General features: G+C 32.2%; 2 long non-coding RNA genes across 2 annotated transcripts; both read right to left on the bottom strand.

Annotated features, from left to right (window-relative positions):
• Positions 1 to 10,586: 10,586 nt before the first annotated feature.
• LOC127733573 (uncharacterized) lies at positions 10,587 to 12,472 on the bottom strand. The gene is made up of 3 exons (XR_007997122.1): positions 12,228 to 12,472; positions 11,230 to 11,289; positions 10,587 to 10,822 (listed from the first exon to the last, which is right to left on the bottom strand). It is a non-coding gene; the product is annotated as an uncharacterized LOC127733573 (long non-coding RNA).
• A 516-nt stretch (positions 12,473 to 12,988) lies between these two features.
• LOC127733574 (uncharacterized) lies at positions 12,989 to 15,305 on the bottom strand. Its single transcript, XR_007997123.1, has 3 exons — positions 15,135 to 15,305; positions 14,371 to 14,496; positions 12,989 to 13,326 (listed from the first exon to the last, which is right to left on the bottom strand). It is a non-coding gene; the product is annotated as an uncharacterized LOC127733574 (long non-coding RNA).
• Between the last annotated feature and the right edge of the window lie 6,351 nt (positions 15,306 to 21,656).

Genomic DNA, 21,656 nt, shown 5'->3' on the forward strand with positions numbered 1-21,656 from the left:
CATCTTGGTTGGCAGGCGGGGTCATCGGACACTTTTTTCAAACTAGATACCCCAATGATGATTGTGGCCAAGTTTGATTAAATTTGGCCTAGTAGTTTCAGAAGAGAAGATTTTTGTAAAAGTTAACAGATGATGCCGTACGCTAAATGATGAGAAAAAAAGCTCACTTGGCCCATTGGGTAATCGATCAAAAAGCTCTAGAAACCTGTGTCAATCGATGCCAAGTGCGAAATCCTGTCTCCAGGGTCAGGTGCTCAGACCTACACCTTAAAAATGTGTGTATTGGCAATTCAATGACAAAATGCATTCATAAAAAATATCATTGTATATACATCCAAAATGTTAAGTTGAGTGTTCACTCATTGCACGTCAGCTAGAAAAAGACTCTATGCATTATTACCAGAAAGTACACCCATTTGTCACTGTAAGTGACCCTATTATATATTCATATGAGCCGTACCTGTCAATACAATATTATCCTGCTATACTTAAATACCAAATATTATTGACTAATAACGCTAGTTGTTCACCATAAACTAGACCTAATCACTGTCACAAACTAATACATTGTTGACGCCGCTGCCGCTGACGGGGGAAACCTCATACCTTTGTCTCACTTTTTGACTCCGTCAAGGCGAGACAAAAGCTGTTTTACTCCAAAGATTATGTTCGATATGGCCCCAACATGACCCCTTTTTTAAGCCTTATTTTCAAATTGGGATTTTATGGCCATTATCACAATGTATCATCAGTTTTAACAATGACAATATAGGAAATAAGTGTTTATGTTTACAACTTTACATATCAGTATTCTTTTTATGTTGTGGTTTTAGAATACATCATCTTAATTTTCAACTCAATTCAATGAAAGTATGCTAATTTCAAGTTATTGGACTCAGGAAACAGAGTGCATGCATTGACAAAAAAGATCTTTCTACATTATGTTTTTTATTACCAATGAACTGTCTGATTTAAATATTTAGTTTGTCTAACCCTGAGCTCTATGTTTCCATGACCTAATTGTGGTTGAAATAATTCTTTAAATAATTGATTTATATTTGGCAAATAGGGCATTAATCGAACCCACTCTTTTGACACTGGGAATCAATTTGGAATAGCATATTATACCTAATTACATCAATTTTCCTTGCAATCCTAGCACAAAAAAAAATAATCTCAAATTTTGTGATTTTCTTAAATACAATAACTAAGTTTTAACCACAATTAATTATTTTCACAAAAAATCACTCCTATCAACAATAAAAGAGTAAATGTTTGTTTCTTTGTTTGTATTTAACGCCACTTTTTATTAGTGGAGAAAGCCAGAGTCTTCACTATACTTATGTACCTTTACACCTAAGACTATTCTATCTATAGCTCCTTATATAAACAAATAACTCAAATACAAACTTAAGTTTGTTGACTAGCTCGCTGCTTTATATCTTTTCTGAGCTGCCGCTTTTATTACAATATACAGTAATAACAACATAACATATATACAAAGTACTATTTGAAAATGTTAATATCCAAAACACACAAAATAATGTTTCGTGGCCGATCAGGAAAAACCAAATTTGGAAACCTGCGTCCTTGTGTCAATGCCAGGCGAAACTTAAGTGTAGGACCTCACTTAAAAAATGTGCATGTACAAGAAATGCTCAATCTTTCTAACAATTTGAACACAGAGAGTTTTAGTCCTAAGACTACGGCTATAAAACAAAATTTTGAAGACACAAATTATATAATCCAAATCCGATTACGGTTATATAGCCATACCATTTATACAAAATATATATATATAAAAAAAAAGACAATAAAAAATTGCCAAATTGAACATTCTTTATGCTGATGAAAAATTTGATGTACACAGTACGAAAGCAAGACTAGAAGTAATACTGGTATAACTACCTATTTACTACTATAATTTTTGGCGCTAAAAATTCATACATCTCGGAAATACTTTATCAAAAAGGCAATAAATTCCTGTTTTACTGTGTGCAACGGGAATTATCTAGTATCTCTTTGATTGGGTTTCAAAAATGTAAAGGAGTTAAAAAATCAACTTTCAAAAAATTCATTTAAAAATAAATAAGGTACCCATACAAGAACTGAAGAATAAATTAAAAACAAGAATGTGTTCATAGTACATGGATGCCCCACTCGCACTATCATTTTCTATGTTCAGTGGACCGTGAAATTGGGGTCAAAACTCTAATTTGGCATTAAAATTAGAAAGATCATATCATAGGGAACATATGTGTACTAAGTTTCAAGTTGATTGGACTTCAACTTCATCAAAAACTACCTTGACCAAAAACTTTAGCCTGAAGTGGGACAGACGGACGAACGAACAGATGCACAGACCGAAAAACATAATGCCCCTCTACTATCGTAGGTGGGGCATAAAAAACTTGATTGTTATTAAACAATTAACAATTCCTAATATGCAGCTAGAACTATTATAACATTTGAAAACTTGTTGTCAAGAGCTAAAATAAAAATTATGAAGGTGTTAGTTAATGGTGTGTTCTACTTCTTTTTTGTGTACATTTCATGAATAGAATAATTAATTTGTTTGGAAAAATGAATGAATGAATGAAAAAATACAATAAAGAAATACACCTCAATTTTTAAATATTTGTTGTACTGGCTGGACAAAGCTTATTCATTGTTATTGTTGTTATTCAAACACACCTTCTCTGTTGTTATGACTCATTACAAAGGTATTTCATTTACCTATATAATTCATTTTTTGGTACTGTAATACTGTTGCCCAAGTCAGGAATGCAAATTAATATTTATTTAAAAGATCAAATTCTTTTTTTGGGGGGGAATTTATGCTAAATACATCAAAAATATTTGCAGTCCTACCGTGTTCGGCTGTTTTGTGAAAAATTTGTTTTAAATTTAAGTTTATAAATATTTCTAAGCTGCAAATTTACACATGTATATAAAGATGCAAAAAGAATATATTATGCACCTACATTAAACTTTTATTAAAGGCCATAGACTGAAACAGATGTAAATATTCTATATATACAAAAGTGGCCATTTTTACCTTCTTTAATAAAGAATTTCATTTCTTGTTTTTCAATTTCTACTTAATTGTCATCCTGTTTGGCTAAAATCGAAAACTTTCACAATTTTATCTATTTTTTTCCGCTCTTTTTCAGATTTTTTATTTCCAAAATAAAATGGATGTAAAACTGCATGAATGGTAAAATTATCATTTTTTAATTGACTTTATACTCAGAATGGTGCATTTAAAGACTGTAAAGAAAACCAATAAATAAATCTGACAAGAGTCTAAAGGACTATGGGTAATTTCCTGGTTCATTCCCCAGAATAGTATCACAAAAGTTAGTGTACAGTTTTGAAAATGATACCCAAAATGCATTAGATTCTGAAATAATGGTGAACAGTTTTAATGTACACAATTTTACATTGCATCAAATACTCAGTACACAAAGAATTGTTTAATAGAAACTGCTTTTTGAAACATACCCTGAAAGTAAGGTGTTTCCATCAATATTCTACTGGACTGAAAAAACTTCAGCTAAAGTTGCTCTCAACATAAAGTAAAGCATGAAAATTGTAAAATTGTAAAACAGTACCATCTCAAATTAGACAATAATTTTACAGTTCTATTTATCATTAATCAAAATTCAATAATATCAAGCAAGTAGAAATAATGAAAACATATTTATAACTAGATATTTAATAAAAGCAATAAAAAAGTAAATTTATCAGTAAAATATGGAAAAATAAATAAAAAAAATTGTATGTATGATTGTACATGGATATAATGAAGAAGTTTCTGTTCATGGTTCCTTACATTCAATGAATGTTTAAAACAGTTATTCAGTGTCTAAAAAGTTAAAACCTGTAAATCTAACATGCAAAAAAAATAAGTCCATCTATCAGTAAAATACTGAGTCAAGAAAAAATATATTTTCAAAATTCAATGTCTTCAAATAATTTTAATCTTTAAAAAGCTTCTGTCATTAAGGTTTCAGAAATTCTAAGAAGGATTGACGTTATTGATGTCTAAAATTCTTAAACCCATGCAAGACTGTACTGTAAATAAAAAAAAAGTAAGTAAATTTATCAGCAAGATACAAAAAAATTGAATTCAAAATGTATTTTCCCCCAAGATGACAGATCTTCAACTTTGATTCTTGTTTACTATACTAAAAATATTTACAATATTTATCTTAATTTTAGATTCTTCATTTTTTACCAATGGAAATGTTTACTATAATCATTATATCTGTCTGACAAAAGTTAAGGTCTACAAGTAAAAAGACTTCCATGTCATTTAATGGTAGAGAGAAAACAAAAGTTTAGTACTAAATCAAACAAAAGATAACCTGTCATTAGAACGTACCTCCACTCATGTTTAAAATGGAGAATCTTTACAATACAAATTTTAACAAGAATGTGTCCATAGTACTCGGATGCCCCACTCGCACTATCACTATCTACTATCGTAGGTGGGGCATAAACATGATAAAAGGTCTCAAATATATTCCCCAGAGAAGCCTGCTCACATCTTAGTGTAAACATATTTTATCAATTTAATTCAAGTTAAATAATGTACACAATTTGGCATTTACATATTAATACAATTGAATAATTAATAGGATCCAGAAGCAAGCTGTTAACTTATATTAATCTGTTTCCTAATTCAAATGCTCACATCTTGGTAGGCTAAAAGGCTCTATCAACAAAACCCAACATTTCCTATCAAATTTCTACTCAAAGTCTATAAATTTCAAACAAAATCTGGAAAATATTTACGTATTTAATACAATATAAAATACAAGAATCTATGCAAAGAACCAATATAATATACAAGAAACTATGCAAAGAACCAATAAAATATACAAGAAACTATGATAGGAACAGTAACTCTTTGAAAACCCACTGACTACTGGTATGCTATTGAATCTTTATTCTAACAATTCTTTCACTGTTACAGAATTAATCACACAATTATTTTATGCAGCCACAGCAATTGTTATCTGAAAAAGAAATAGACACTTTTCAATTTTTCTGTCATACCTGTAAAGAAATTGCTAACAAAAGCACATAAGCTTCACATGTGAATCACATAAGATGCAAATAAGAATTGTATGCAAATCAGATTGCTCACATGTGCGCTGAGTTTGGTAGTTCATATGTGCCCAAAAAAATCTAACGTATTGCTCATATGAGCAATTCAAACCTCAAGTGAGCTTTTATCATCTATGTTAGTTTTATGTTAGTTTTGTATTTCTAAGAAAAGTTTGTCCATTCTTCTAACCATAGATCATTGCTCTTATGAGCTTTTTCAAACTGACATGCCCAGTCATGTACTTCCTGTAAATTCAAATTCAAAGCATCAAATTGGAGGGAGACAGAGTTGAAAAATATTAAGCCATATTTTTGTGCTATTTAAACTTTGGCATTGTTGGAATCGTACAAAACCATTGTGGCTGTGGTTAATACTATTTGTAAGTTATCATTTCTATTTCATTTTTGTTTCAGATTCTGAAATATATTACAATTTCAAGTCTGTTATGGAAGTATGTGCTTCAAATAAGTACTGCATGTTTATAGATAATTCCTGTTTTAAACTTTCTGAAATATAGTACTTAATAAAAGATATTCATAATATACTAAATGTGTAAAAGACATTCATTATATACTAAATATGTAAAAGACATTCATTCAGTGGCAGATTTACTGGGGGGGGGGGGGGGGCATGCCCCCCCAGTCCAGGTCACCAAAAAATTTTCTAACATAATTTTATTGCAACTAAATCTGCTTATCTAGAGCGGAAATTAATCACAGCTTGATTTGACTTCTTAAACTGGCCGTTAATTAACCCCATCTTCAACATGCGTGATTTATGACAACTTATCGCTGGGTGTGTAAATATTGACACCTGTGTGTAATGTCTCTTTGCAAAAGCTTTTATGCAAACTACATGTTCATGTTAATTGGAATAGTAAAAATAGTTTTATTGTTTTTTAATACAATATTACAGATTAAGATTGATTAACAGGTTAAATCTTCTGATCAGGAAAGAAATTACCAACAAAAATCTGGTTTTTTTTTAAAGAATAGGTACAAATAGATGTTTAGTGTCAAGAACGTTGGTATCGATATATGTGATATGTCTCCATAACACATTATACTCGCATTACCATTTCTTGTGAATGTATTTTTTTCTCGAAACTGTCTTGTATGTGACTTTCTTCAACAACAAAATATTTTTTTCAATATCATACAAGATCTTTTTAACTGAATGTCATATTTCTTTTCCTTCTTATTTTCAAAGGAAACCAACAATTTGTTTTAAAAACGCCTTGCCCCCTTTTTTCCCACGAAAAATGAATTGGCATTGTCTAATATGTATATATATAATCATCAATAAAATGTTATTGTATTTTTATAAGACCTACTGTATAACATAATATGGGACTAATACATTTATCTATTAGTCCCAGCATACAGTTAATTAATATATGAATATTTTTTTGTTTCAATTACCATGTATGAGGCTATGAATGGGTCACCATTTATGAGGATATGAATGGGGTTCACAGATAAGAGAATAATGGGCAAAAAATTTAGATTAGGGGTGGGACCAAAAACTATAGATAACAGAATAAAGAGATGATGAAATATAAAGAATAGATTGATTGATTGTTGGTTGCTTAATGTCCAGTGCAAAATATTTTATGCATGTTTAGGACGAATATAATAGAGATCCAAGAATAAAGAATAGAGTGAAATGGTAAAAAATTAAAATCAATGATCTGATCCCCCCTCCACACACACCCCAACCATTACCACCCACACTCGCATATATACATCTCTACTAATTTTGGTTTCATGGTGCCCCCCCCCCCCCCCACACCAGACATCGAGGTTCTGGATCCGCCCCTGTCATTATATACTAAATGTGTAAGTCCCTGTACTAGTTTTATAATGTAATGTTTTCAGTCATTATTTTTTAATAATAAAAAGGACAAAATAATATGAAAATCATTACTGACAGTAATAAAGAATAACAAATAACATCATGTGATCATTTATTTTATTTTTTAACTATTCAAGATTTTCATTTTCATTTAAATTTTTTTCCTATTTTGAAGCGGTCGTTTTGTTTTGATTTTTAGGTACAAATCTGCAGATAATTAGATAACATAATCAAATGGGTCAACTAATTTCCACATGTGCAAAATGTGAGCAGGTAACGTCATATCAGCAATCTGATAAAATGCACATGTGAAACAAAAGCTCATATGAGCATTTGCAAGTGAGGTTTTTAACATGCAAATTATAAGGTTAGTTTCAAATGTGCAATTTTTTTGCTCACAAAATGCTCACCTAATTTGAATGTTAAAAACCTCATGTGCAATCTTGACATAGGAAAACAATAATTAACTTGGAATTAATATATATATAGTAAAAGATATCCACATATATGCCCATATATACATCATCCAAGGTATTAAGGCTAAAATTTAATAAAAAATGTGGGCGTTTCCTTACCTTTATAACTAGTTTTCCTTTTTATGCTTCAAAATGACAACACTAAGCTTTTAATCGTCACCTAAGGTTGTGAATCAGAATTGCAGGTATAATCCATAACTTAAGGTAAAAGTATTGAGCAAAATGAATTCCTACGTACCTATCTACCCTATTTTTCTTTAGGAGGAAGATCTAAACTAATCATCATTTTGTTTTGCCTAAGGATTGAGAACTTGCAAACATATCAAACCCAAATACATTCTATATATATGTGAAGCTAGGAGCCTGTAATTGGTTGTTTGTTGTTGTTAATGTTCTTGTCAGCCGCAATTGTTTATTTAATTGACTGAGCATAAATTTCTCCTCTCTTTTGAATTGCTTCACATTTTGTAATCCTCAGGCCTTTTATAGCTTACTATATGGTTTCTGTTTTGCACATTGTTGAAGGCTGTAAAAGTAATTAACCTTTAGTTGTTTAACTCCTTATTCCTTGGTCTTTGGTATATCAAATGAAGAAGTTTTTCTTTACGATAGAATCAACAGAACATAATGGTTATCAATAATTACCTTTTCCAATCCCATATGCTTTCCAAACTGTCAATCCAGGTTCAGAATAAGTAAAATTACTGAATGATGTAATGGACGGAATTGCCTTGACAGATGGTTTAAGGACATTTCCATCAAATTCAACAATTTTACATTTGTAATTTTGGTTTTTTCCTGAATCTATATTGCCTGAAACAGAAATTCGTTTTTTATTTACATTGGCTATAAAAATAAATATTCTGAATCCAGATTTTCCCCATACCTTGTAGTGTTAAATTTTGAAAAAAATAATTTTATTGATAGTGTTGAAAAACTAAAATTCGACACTATCAATCAAATTTTTTTTTCTTCAAAATTTAACACTATAATTAGGTTTGGGGGAAATCTGGATTCAGAATATTTTTTTTTGTCATCTGCTTGACCACAATATTTTTGTTCATCAAATTGGGGATCAGAATATTTTAGGGGGTCTCTGATTTCTTATAAAAAATTTCCTTCATGTCAGATGATTAAATTTTAACAGCTTTTTTAAACTGTTTTGTTTTAGAGTTTTTTGTGGGATTCATGTTGCTAAATTTATAGTGTTCTGTGAACTGTTGTCTGTTCATCTTTTTCATATTGCAATACATACTGTGTTATCTGTCCTTTTTCAAACGGGGGCCTCGGTGGCCGAGTGGTCTAAGTAGTTACTACTGTAATCACTAGCCAGTCAACACTGAGGTTGTAAGTTCGAACCCCACTCGTGCGGGTGCACTCGACTCCAATCTTAACTGACTAGGATTGTCAGTTTTCCTATCTAAGGTCGGTGGTTTTCTCTGGGCACTCCGGCTTCCTCCACCAATAAAAAATGACCGCCACGAAATAGCCCAAAAGTGGTGCTTAAAAGTGGCGTTAAAACACCAAAAATCAAATCCTTTTTCAAACTATGATACTGATAGCTGTTTTGATACCTTTTATATACAGGGAATGTGATTTCAGGACTTTTTTTCACATGAGTATTGAAGATGTATATCAATTCAAATAATAATAAAAAATGAGGGGCTGATGGGTAAACTTTTTTAATTCATTGTTTAAGATAATTCCAGAAGATAACCATCCTGAACCAAAAGTCTAAATTGTAAACTGCAATTATCTTAAACAATTCTTCAAGGCATACTTTCAATAAAAGGAGACTGTACATGAGATACAGATGCCCCTGCTTGTTAATAAGCGGCAAATTCAGGATTTTTTTCATTTATAAAGGGACATAACTCAAGAACAGTGAAAGTGAAATTACTAATATTTAAACTTGTTCTGTGTTTGTGGTAATAAGCACTGTGTGTTAGTTTTATAACATTTGATTGAGGCAAACTAAAGATATATATAGTGCTGAAATGGCAAATTCAGCAATTTTTCCATTTCTAAAGGGACATAACTCAAGAACAGTGAAAAATGTGCCACCCAAATTCGAACTTGATCTCTGTTTGGTGATAATAAGCATTATGTATAAGTTCCATAGCATTTGGTTCAGGCAAACTAAAGTTAGGGAATGGAAATCAATTAAGGAACGTACAGATGGACAAGAGTAAAACTGAATGCCCTTGTCGCCTAGGGTGCCTAAAAAAATGTCTAGATAGTGGGTTAATGATGATGTTTTATTGTCTTGAATATCAAAAGAGACAAGAGGTGAATTATGTGTTTACCTTAAAAACATGCTTCAAGTACTGCTTGCATTCAGAAAGATCTTTTATCATTTGGTCCATTTCTTCTTTACATAGATGAAGCTGATTTACAACCCAAAGTAGGTCCTCAAACGCTCTACCGTCCTCTACAACAAAATGGTCTAAACCTTCCATGGATTTCTGTACTGAAGCTGGACAGACTTGCATTATTCTGTACATAGTACCTGTGACCTGTAAAACATTACATATTTTCGAATAAGTCAAATTAAATGTACTGTGAAGGGAACAAAACCAGTATATAAATCTAGTAAAATGTACATATATCTTTATCAAAATCTAGTAAAAACACTGTCCTTTAGCGTCTTTTTTTCTGGATGGGTTGAGTCATAATTCTCGAAATAAATGCAAACCTAGATACCTATAGGCAATAGAATCATCTAAACTTGTTTAAATATCAATTTTGAGAAAAAGATCAGCTTGCAGATGTAAGGAGGTCATTGTGACCTACAATTAACAAATCATTGACTTTGGTAAATGTGTATATAGATGTATCTTTGGATCTTTGGAGTTTGGTCTTGGGTCATGTTGGAAAAAGCAGCAATTTTCAATTTATGCTTTTTGACATTAAATCAATTAAAACATATTGTACAGAATGACACAAAATTTGTATTCTTACATTATCTTTGTTTTAAGATAATTTTATACAATCTTCTAAGATGTATAGAAAATTATAATATTAATGACAGAAACAAAAGCAATCCCTTATATGCATATTAATATATGACATGTTAGTGATAAACAACTACCTAATTTATCGATGTAATTTTCTTCACAATACTGATCAAAGTACTGCCTGACGATAGCTGCTGGGGCTATACAACATATCACATTTGGAGTTGGAATAATTTTTCCTGATGAGAGTTTCATCATCTTCTCTCAAAATGGCATGTCCTTTATTACTTCAGAGGAGGTAATAAAGTCAACAAAGCTTTCAATTTTTTCAGGCTAAACTAATTGCCAATACTTTGAGTCAGAAGAAATGGACATTACCCACTCCATATTTGAGACCATGTCTTTTTGCGATTTTGGATCTGTAATAGGTTACACATTAAATGAGTTTTTTTAATGAAATTGTATTATTTCTTTGTGGCAATGACTGATAGTATTTGTCTTTGTAATGTCCAAGTGTCAGAATTTTTATATGCTTGTTTAATTGCTCTTCAAGATCCTCATCAACTACTGTTTCTATTGAAACTAGGTTTTTATAAAGCTCATTTTCTTCTTCTGGGCAAATTGTATTAAGAACGGCAGATAAAAGAGCTTTTGCTTTGGAGATGTTATGTCCAGCCTTTGAAAATAAAACATGCATTCGATGAACAGCGACTCATATTCACAGCAGCAAGGAGAGCATTTAAAGATTTCAATGAACTATTATTTTCTTCATTGCCAATTTGACTGTTTATTTCTTGTGAAAAATCCTCTGCATTGAATAAACTACCTTGAGATTGTTGTGTAACTTGGCTTCTGAAGTCTCTTCATCTGATAACAATGTTTCAATCTGAAGAAGAAATGTACATGTATTAAAAAAAATTTTTTAATGTAAATTCAGAGCTCTTAAAATCGTAAAATTATCTGTCATTGACCTTGTTTTTAAATCTACAAAATGTATACAATACTGTGTTCAAACACTTAGAGAGAATTGAAGAGTGGGAAAAAACTTCCCTTTTTAATCAAACTCTATAAATGTTTATCAAAACCTATCTTCACTTATGTATGATTATTATATACCAGAGACTGCAAGAAAACTGCAGTATAAGCACACTTGATATCAATGCATTAAACATCTAAGATTTTGTTGGTGTGTCAATGCTAATACAACACCAAATCAGGGCTTCCAAAATTATTTTTAGCCAGCCGGACATTTTATATATTATCCCGATTTTAATCCCTTAAGACTAAATAAACAAAAGGCAATTATGGTAATCAGTTGCCGAATTGGCCATCCCAATGATTGACATTAAAAAAGACGATATTAAACTTTCTTTGATTCAAATTGGAAGTTCTGACGTAAACTGTTAAATTGGCAGTGCATCATCCGAAGTGTGCAACATCAGCGTACTTATATCTGCCTTAGACTCTTTATTTGTGCAAAATAACGTTGTCAAAAACTTTACTTTCGTTTTTAAATCTAATACCGGATGTTATCTTGACAATGTTAAAACATGGACCAGACGGATACGTAAATTCCGTGTACGTTTGCAAAGCATAAATGAGTGTAAGTAGCTCTTTCTACGTTATTTCTTCAAGAAAATATTCGAAATAAACGTGAGATAAAGGTATCAATGACAATTTAAGCATTTTTTTGAAGAAATTAGCATGCATAATTAAATTTCACACCTGCGCACATGCAAATGTCCGGAATATATGACCGTTTTGGAAGCCTTGCACCAAATTTGACTTGCCATAATTGAATCCCCTTAAACAAAGTAGACTTACTGCTTGATACGTAAATCATGTCATCTCTTTCTCTCCAACCACTACAGGCTCCTGGGGGCTCCTGTCTCTGTAAGAAAAACAAAAAGTATAAATTAGTTTAATATTGAAGACAGTCTATATGGGTCACTTCAAATAAAAATATACTTAACTTAAAATGTGCTGCTGAATCCACATTCGTCCTGGGGGCTCCTGTCTCTGTAAGAAAAACAAAAAGTATGAATTAGTTTAATATTGATGACAGTCAATGAATGGGTCACATCAACTAAAAATATACTTAACTTTGAATGTGCTGCTGAATCAGAGTTTGTCCTTGGGGCTCCCATCTCTGTAAGAAAAACAAAAGGTATGAATTAGTTTAATATTGATGACAGTCAATTGTATGGGTCACTTTAAATAAAAATATACTTAACTTAAAATGTGCTGCTGGATCCGCATTCGTCCTGGGGGCTCCTACCTCTGTAAGAAAAACAAAAAGTATAAATTAGTTTAATATTGATGAAAGTCTATGAATGGGTCACTTCAAATAAAAATATACTTAACTTAAAATGTGCTGCTGGATCCGCATTCGTCCTGGGGGCTCCTACCTCTTTAAGAAAAACAAAAAGTATAAATTAGTATAATATTGATGACAGACTATGAATGGGTCACTTCAAATAAAAATATACTTAACTTAAAATGTGCTGCTGGATCTGCATTTGTCCTGGGGCTCCTACCTCTGTAAGAAAAACAAAAAGTATAAATTAGTTTAATATTGATAACAGTCTATGAATGGGTCACTTCAAATAAAAATATACTTAACTTAAAATGCACTGCTGGATCTGCATTCGTCCTGGGGGCTCCTACCTCTGTAAGAAAAACAAAAAGTATAAATTAGTTTAATATTGATGACAGTCTATGAATGGGTCACTTCAAATAAAAATATACTTAACTTAAAATGTGCTGCTGGATCCGCATTCGTCCTGGGGGCTCCTACCTCTGTAAGAAAAACAAAAAGTATAAATTAGTTTAATATTGATAACAGTCTATGGGTCACTTTAAATAAAAATATACTTAACTTAAAATGTGCTGCTGGATCGGCATTCGTCCTGGGGGCTCCTACCTCTGGAAGAAAAACAAAAAGTATAAATTAGTTTAATATTGATAACAGCTCTATGGGTCACTTTAAATAAAAAGTATACTTAACTTAAAATGTGCTGCTGGATCGGCATTCGTCCTGGGGGCTCCTACCTCTGTAAGAAAAAAAAAAGTATAAATTAGTTTAATATTGATAACAGTCTATGGGTCACTTTAAATAAAAATATACTTAACTTAAAATGTGCTGCTGGATCCGCATTTGTCCTGGGGGCTCCTACCTCTGTAAGAAAAACAAAAAGTATGAATTAGTCTAATATTGATGACAGTCAATGAATGGGTCACATCAACTAAAAATATACTTAACTTTGAATGTGCTGCTGAATCAGAGTTTGTCCTTGGGGCTCCCATCTCTGTAAGAAAAACAAAAAGTATGAATTAGTTTAATATTGATGACAGTCAATTGTATGGGTCACTTTAAATAAAAATATACTTAACTTAAAATGTGCTGCTGGATCGGCATTCTTCCTGGGGGCTCCTACCTCTGTAAGAAAAACAAAAAGTATAAATTAGTTTAATATTGATAACAGTCTATGAATGGGTCACTTCAAATAAAAATATACTTAACTTAAAATGTGCTGCTGGATCCGTATTCATCCTGGGGGCTCCTACCTCTGTAAGAAAAACAAAAAGTATAAATTAGTTTAACATGTTTAATATTGATAACAGTCTATGAATGGGTCACTTCAAATAAAAATATACTTAACTTAAAATGTGCTGCTGGATCCGCATTCGTCCTGGGGGCTCCTACCTCTGTAAGAAAAACAAAAAGTATAAATTAGTTTAATATTGATAACAGTCTATGAATGGGTCACTTCAAATAAAAATATACTTAACTTAAAATGTGCTGCTGGATCCGCATTCGTCCTGGGGGCTCCTACCTCTGTAAGAAAAACAAAAAGTATAAATTAGTTTAATATTGATGACAGTCTATGAATGGGTCACTTCAAATAAAAATATACTTAACTTAAAATGTGCTGCTGGATCGGCATTCGTCCTGGGGGGCTCCTACCTCTGTAAGAAAAACAAAAAGTATAAATTAGTTTAATATTGATAACAGTCTATGGGTCACTTTAAATAAAAATATACTTAACTTAAAATGTGCTGCTGGATCCACATTCGTCCTGGGGGCTCCTACCTCTGGAAGAAAAACAAAAAGTATAAATTAGTTTAATATTGATAACAGTCTATGGGTCACTTTAAATAAAAATATACTTAACTTAAAATGTGCTGCTGGATCCGCATTCGTCCTGGGGGCTCCTACCTCTGTAAGAAAAACAAAAAGTATAAATTAGTTTAATATTCGGATAACAGTCTATGGGTCACTTTAAATAAAAATATACTTAACTTAAAATGTGCTGCTGGATCCACATTCGTCCTGGGGGCTCCTACCTCTGTAAGAAAAACAAAAGGTATAAATTAGTTTAATATTGATAACAGTCTATGGGTCACTTTAAATAAAAATATACTTAACTTAAAATGTGCTGCTCGATCCGCATTCGTCCTGGGGGCTCCTATACCTCTGTTAGAAAAACAAAAAGTATAAATTAGTTTAATATTGATGACAGTCTATGAATGGGTCACTTCAAATAAAAATATACTTAACTTAAAATGTGCTGCTGGATCTGCATTCGTCCTGGGGGCTCCTACCTCTGTAAGAAAAACAAAAGGTATAAATTAGTTTAATATTGATAACAGTCTATGGGTCACTTTAAATAAAAATAAACTTAACTTAAAATGTGCTGCTCGAACCGCATTCGTCCTGGGGGCTCCTACCTCTGTAAGAAAAACAAAAAGTATAAATTAGTTTAATATTGATGACAGTCTAAGAATGGGTCACTTCAAATAAAAATATACTTAACTTTAAATGTGCTGCTGGATCCGCATTCGTCCTGGGGGCTCCTACCTCTGTAAGAAAAACAAAAAGTATAAATTAGTTTAATATTGATAACAGTCTCTGAATGGGTCACTTCAAATAAAAATATACTTAACTTTAAATGTGCTGCTGGATCCGCATCGTCCTGGGGGCTCCTACCTCTGTAAGAAAAACAAAAAGGTATAAATTAGTTTAATATTGATGACAGTCTACGTATGGGTCACTTCAAATAAAAATATACTTAACTTAAAATGTGCTCCTAAAACCGCATTCATCGTGGGGGCTCCTGTCTGTAAGAAAAACAAAAAGTAAAAATTAGTTTAATATTGATGACAGTCTATGAATGGGTCACTTCAAATAAAAATATACTTAACTAAAAATGGGCTCCTAAAACCTCATTCATCGTGGGGGCTCCTGTCTGTAAGAAAAACAAAAAGTAAAAATAAGTTTAATATTGATGACAGTCTATGGGTCACTTTAAATAAAAATATACTTAACTTTAAATGTGCTGCTGAATCCGAGTTTGTCCTCTAGTTGGGCTCCTGTCTCTTTAAGAAAAACAAAAGTATTGAAAATGATTTTTTTTTTTTTTTTTATTGCAACTGCATGCTTCTCTAAAGATAGTGTACACAATTGTTCCTAAAAAAAATTATTTGCATCAAAAAGTCTGTATATAAGCATTTAATTATTCATCATGAACATTATTTCTCAGTATTTCAACAAAAGACTTGAGATGCAAAGTTAGATAATGCTACTTAAACCACGAAAAAATAGTGCTAAGTCAATATTTGACATTACACCCCAGTTCTATTGTTATACTTCATAGTTTCTATTTCTGAAACAAGCGTAAATTGAATAGATCTATTTTAATGAAGAACAATGGATTTTGACCACAGGGTGTGACGAGCTGGGTTTCTGGAAACCCCTGCTTCTACATCCCGAAAACACAGTCCATTGTTATTCATAACCATAGACATTGATTACTGTTTTAAATAGCATGAACAAAAGAAATTACTAATAGTGTTCACTACAATTTGAATTTCCTAAAATGGGGTATTTTTAAAATTGTTTCGCTATTTGAAATTCAAATAATGAAAAAAGTATTAATAAAATTGAGAATGGAAATGGGGAATGTTTCAAAGAGACAACAACCCAACCATAGAGCAGACAACAGCTGAAGGCCACCAATGGGTCTTCAATGCAGCGAAAAACTCCCGCAACCGGAGACGTCCTATTAAGCATGCATCTATTTTGAATAAAAAAAAAATCCTTTAAATACTCCTTTGCTTGAAGATAAAACTTTTGATCCCCAGGGGCGGATTCAGCAACTTTTAAAAAGGGGGGGGGGGGGGGGGGGTTCCAACCATGCCTCCCCATTCAAATGCATTGATTGTCACAAAAAAAAACCAGAACCCCGCTAGATCTGCTACTGGTCCCGGTCATATGTCTCTATTCTTAAGCATTGATCTTTAAATAAACAGAGATTCTAACTCCTGGACCTCCATCCCTGGATTGCCCCACAAAAAAGAGAGTTCCTAAATATTCAATCTGTATTTTTGTATGTTGAGCGTGTCTGGTCCTCAGATTTCTAATTCAGACACACCATCCTCAGTATGTCCGAATATGAATGTTTGTTTTACTTGAGAATAGAGGGGGGTTATAAAACCGTAACATATAAAATACATTTATGATTACCTTCATTAAACTCAAATGAAACTGATACAGGTAAGTACTTTGAGTTATAATATTGCCTTTATCTTTAGTCTCTTCTACCATGTCTACTAAATCCAAAGCTTGACTCAAAATGTCGTTCGTCTTATACCCGTCCATATTGACAACTACATACAAGGAGCATGATGTATTTTTTTTTTGTAATAAGAATGTACGAAACGGTCAATCTTGACCTGCTGATCTATATTAGCACAAGGATTTAACGGGAATATGCAAAACAGCAACTTTGACATTTGTAAAACCTTACTCACTTGTCAAAGTTTGAACCAAGATAGTCAAAGTAAGGTTACTAGTGGGGTTTCATGTAACATAAAAATCTTATAAATCATGGTTTCATATTGTAAATAAATAAGATATCCATTCTTTTGCATTTAGAATTCAATGTTAAGAAATATAGGGTTTAGCATGGGGTGTAAGTTAGTTATACACCTCGGGATACTAGGGCGTGTTTGGATAAGAAACCCCTCCTGCCTAACCCGCCGTCTGGGTTTCTTATCCAGACACACCTATCCCTCGGTGTATAATTATTATGGAAATTTTTCTTTGAAATGCTGAAAAAATTTGTCAAATTATATATGAAAGTGAAGATTGTATCTCAAATTTTCACATTTATATGACAGAGAAATAAGAAAAACTAGATATATAAAAGTTAAATGCATTAAATTTGTGTTTCAATAAGATAAAATCAATTTTGGATTTTGATGGGCATTTTTTTCTGTTCCTGCAGAAGGTGTAAAAATAAACTAAGTTGGGTAAATCTTTGAGATGCTCCCTCTCAGGTAACAACTGCATTGCATTGTATTGATTGTCCTTGATTGGCATGGACAATACTGATATCTACACAACAATAGGTGAGTTAAAGGGTGTAACTGAGTGGACAGTATCAAATGTAATTTAGGTGTTTGTTTATTTTTACACCATCAGCAGGAACGAAACAAAATGACCATCAAAATCCAAAAAAGATTTTATCTTTCTGAAACACAAAATGCATTTAACTTTTATATATCTAGTGGATGCCAGGCCTTAAAACTTTTCAAACTGCACAGGGGCGTGTTTTTTTGTTCTTCGGTAGTGAGCCAGAAGAGGTCCATTTCTGTTTTTTTGCATTGGGAAGATCTTCTGGCTTTCTTCTACCTCTTCCTTTTAAATAGGTAGTTAAGACAGCAGAGGCACATAACAAACATGGCGTCTCTTAGTTTAAATGACATTGATAAATTTATGAAAGAAGATATAATAGAATGTGAACTGTGTGATAAACGTTTTTTATGGTATGGCAGCTTTAGTGGGACATCCCTGTATATATAGGGACGATAAGCTGGATAAATATAAGATCTACACGGACAGTATCTGTAAGGAGACGACTATTTGATATTCTGGGGAGTGTGTTGGGAGGGGGCAGGAGGATTTTTTTTTCGAATTTATTATTCATTTAAATCTGTTGCTAATTATGTCTATATTTTCAACTTACCTGGCCACCATATTCAAATTTAAAATCCTCTTGCCCTCCCCCCCCCAAAAAAAAAAAAAATGAAATGGTGTTCTCTTTATTTAACACAAGTTTAAAATGATTGATTGTTGGATGCTTATTTTTAATGTCCAGTGACAAATATTTCATGCATGTCGTCAGGAAAACACGAGTTCATGTATGGTATGTACATGTAATATAAATATAAGGAGATATAGTATGATTGCCAATGATATCGATGCTACTATCCACATAAGTTGGGCAACCGTACAGCCTTCAACAATGACAAAATCCCATACCATGTGGTCGTTTTAAAAGGCCCCAATATGAAAAATGTGAAACAATTCAAACGAAAAAACTAACGGCCATAATTATATATAACAAAACATATATACAAAAAATCAAATATTCCGACAGACAACAACTACAGGCTTCTGTCTTGGGACAGGCACATAAATAATATGGCAGGGTTAAACATGTTTTTAGGCGCTCAACCGTTCCCTCAAATGGGACAGTGGTGTGACAGTACAACATAAGAACAAACTGTTGCAATTAGATTAACTCAAAAGATCGGTACGAGACACAAAAAAAAAACTAACATTAAGGCATTTATAGACACAAATTTAAAGCACCGAAAGTATTTACAGTTACTGAAAGTTTGTTCAAAGCTAATTACAAGTAACACTGAAATAAATCTTATTCTCCCAGACTAATGCATATGGAAAAATTTGGGGTAATTTGCTAATTTGCATAGCGGCCATTTTGCCTTATCATGACAGCAGCCATTACAATAGGGTTATATAAGCCCTTTTAATAAAAATGCCAATATGCAAATACCTATGTCGAATGAACAATTTGTTCGCATATAGGTGAATTGTACATGTTTTTAGGCTTCTGTCCGTGTATAAATGGACATTGTCTACTCTGAAATCTTTCGGCCTTTTTAGTTTAAAAATCAGAAGCGTAACCATTGTGTAATTGCTATATAAGATCAAATAAAATGACGTAAAATCGTAAAATAGCAAGATTCAAAACAGAAATACACATGCAAGAAGATATTGTTCATAATTTGTTCGCAAAATTATAGGGAAACACCTTGTAGGTTGAATTTTAAAGTTAAATAACTTTTAACTTACCTGCTTTCTTAAGTTTTCGGCCAAATTCTTTAAAAAACATGATGATTTCAACCTTCCCATTGCGTAAAAAGTCAAATTTTAAGCATTTTCCCTTAGAATTACACAGCATTTGTGTAAATATCCGCCAAAGGAAGTTTTTAAAGATACATTAGTTTTAGATACATGACAGAAAAGAACTGGATTATCCGCAAATCTATAATAAATTATATTTTCAATGTTAAGCTAAGGGAAGTAATTTGATCAAAAGGGACAAAGTCACGTGGTGCAAATGATTTAAATAAAGTACCTTTGATTTTGCCATATGGTATCAATCAGTACACAACCAACAGATTTAGTCATAAACAGTCTGAGAAACGTCTTTGCATTGTATACCTTGTGAAATTTTGCAATAGAAATAAAAGCTAAGACAAGCAGATTTTATTCAAGTACCACCAGGGAAAAACAGATTTTGATAAATCTGCAATATCTTTGCTTTATACAAAAATAGTTCAGTTTGGTTACTTTAAAAAAATTTGATAGTCAAGATGTCCTTTTTGATCATATACCAGACATTAACATTGACAAATTCTTGTACACTTTAAGATTATTCCAAAAAATTAAAATGGCTGGGGCTTTAAGCCGCATTTGTTTAGCAAAACTAAGTTAGGAAAGCATAAAGAAACTAGAGGCTCTAAAGAGCCTGTGTCGCTCACCTTGGTCTATGTGCATATTAAACAAAGGACACAGATGGATTCATGACAAAATTGTGTTTTGGTGATGGTGATCGTGATGTGTTTGTAGATCTTACTTTACTGAACATTCTTGCTGCTTACAACTATTTCTATCTATAATGAACTTGGCCCAGTAGTTACAGTGGAAAATATTTGTAAAAATTTACAAAAATTTATAAAATTTATGAAAATTGTAAAAAATTGAATATAAAGGGCAATAACTTCTTAAGGGGTCAATTGACAATTTTGGTCATGTTGACTTATTTGTAGATCTTACTTTGCTGTACATTATTGCTGTTTACAGTTTATCTCTATCTATAATAATATTCAAAATAATAACCAAAAGCTGCAAAATTTTCTTAAAATTACCAATTCAGGGGCAGCCCAACAACATGTTGCTTGATTGGTCTGAAAATTTCTGGGCAGGTAGATCTTGACCTAATGATCAGATTTGCTCTAAATGCTTTGGTTTCAGAGATATGAGCCAAAAACTGCATTTTACCCTATGTACTATTTTTTAGCAATGTCGGCCATCTTGGTTCGCAGGCGGGGTCATCAGACACATTTTTAAAACTAAATACCCTAATGATGATTGTGGACAAGTTTGGTTAAATTTGTCTTCGTAGTTTCAGAGAAGATTTTTGTAAAAGATTACAAAAATTTACGAAAAATTGTTAAAAATTGACTATAAAGGGCAATAACTCCTTAAGGGGTCAACAGACCATTTTGGTCATGCTGACTTATTTGTAGATCTTACTTTGCTGAACATTATTGCTGTTTACAGTCTATCTCTATCTATAATATTACTCAAGATAATAACCAAAAACGGCAAAATTTCCTTAAAATTACCAATTCAGGGGCAGCAACCCAACAACGGGTTGTCCGATTCATCTGAAAATTTCAGGGCAGATAGATCTTGACCAGATTAACAATTTTACCCCATGTCAGATTTGCTCTAAATGCTTTGGTTTCAGAGATATAAGCCAAAATCTACATTTCACCCCATGTTCTATTTTTAGCCATGGCGGCCATCTTGGTTGGTTGGCCGGGTCACTGGACACATTTTTTAAACTAGATACCCCAATGATGATTGTGGCCAAGTTTAGTTAAATTTGGCCAAGTAGTTTCAGAGGAGAAGATTTTTGTAAAAGTTAACGGACGACAGACGCCAAGTGATGAGAAAAGCTCACTTGGCCCTTTGGCCAGGTGAGCTAAAAATGACACGAACACACCAATTTCTTCCTGTAATTTTCAACCAATTTTCTTCGTTTTTATACTTATTGTATAAATACATCAAAGCCAAAACAGAGCACACTTTTACAGTCATGTTTACCAAATCTGAACTGACGTATCTTTATTTTCTGATAAATCATTGTAAAC

The sequence above is a fragment of the Mytilus californianus genome, unplaced genomic scaffold (assembly GCF_021869535.1).
Source record: "Mytilus californianus isolate M0D057914Y unplaced genomic scaffold, xbMytCali1.0.p SCAF_3, whole genome shotgun sequence".
Lineage (NCBI taxonomy): Eukaryota > Metazoa > Mollusca > Bivalvia > Mytilida > Mytilidae > Mytilus > Mytilus californianus.